The sequence below is a fragment of the Danio aesculapii genome, chromosome 15 (assembly GCF_903798145.1).
Source record: "Danio aesculapii chromosome 15, fDanAes4.1, whole genome shotgun sequence".
Taxonomy (NCBI): domain Eukaryota; kingdom Metazoa; phylum Chordata; class Actinopteri; order Cypriniformes; family Danionidae; genus Danio; species Danio aesculapii.
In genome coordinates, this window is record NC_079449.1 from 17428873 (window position 1) to 17430126 (window position 1254).

Below are 1254 nucleotides of genomic sequence, written 5' to 3' on the forward strand. Positions count from 1 at the left end.
GATGGGATGACGGCTAGATGAAAAAGATGAAGGATTAGATTAACAGAGATATACTGGCTTTGGATGAAATCAGACATATCACAAATTACAACATTTCATAACACAAGATGAAATATTAAATTGTGTCTCATCATTTAAAAAATACAGTAAATGATACAAATGATTGCATTAAAATCATATGAAGAATATTGACACAATCTAATGATCTGGAATGCAAGTTTACTTACAATATGTGACTTTGTACACTATTTAATTGTATGCCAGTCAAAATATTTAAAGCACATAAATATACATTTTTTTTCTCTCAGCAAGGCGGGGAATTTTGTGGTTGGTCGATGACGTTGACCATACACTTTAAGAATTTCTTATAGGTTGCCAACCAGTTACCTGGGGTAAATTTATTTACCTATGCTTTATGCTAATTAAAAAAGGAGCTCTTCACCAGGAAATGATTAATGCTACTCATTTTACAGCTTAAAGTTATGATTTTTCAGGACTACTGCTTTCGATTCTATACATATGCTAAAACTTGAAGTCACAGAAAGCATTATGTAACAAGGGCTTTTGCAAGTGTATTTTTAACTTGTTTTTTATTTTTAACAGTTAATAATTAGCATACCTGTATATGCGTCTAATACAAAAATACATTACATTAGAATAACTTTGGTCTATTTCTGAGTGTTTTTTGACTGATAATGAGGCAGCATATGTCCTGTTTTATACAGCCAAAATACTTCGACATTTCCAGTTACAAACTTGCTTTACTAATGAAAATAGATCTGAAAAAAGCCTCTGGAGTGGAAATGTAAAATGATAAACATGCAAAGAATACTAATAATTTACTTTAAGCTACAATTCTCTCTATAAACTCTTAATTTGCTGCATATTAATAGTTATTAAGGTAGTTGGGTTTAGGGATTGGGTGGGATAGGGTTAAAATTAAATCATGCAGTATATGTGCTTGTTAATTACTAATAAAAAGACAATATCTTAATAATAGGGCAGGTATAAGCAGCTAGTTAATAGTGAAAATTGGTCTATAATATATATATAGTTTTGTAACTATGGTGTCTGTGCTATATGTGCATGTATGCTGTGACTATAATCGACAATAGGTATTGTTGTATTTAGTATGCACTATGATGGCCAAATTAGGTTTAGGTGCAGTCACTCATCGCGGTGAGCTTATAACAAGATCTAGTAGATGTGGATGGTCAATCCTGGCTGTCAACTTGTGACTGGATCAACAAAAAT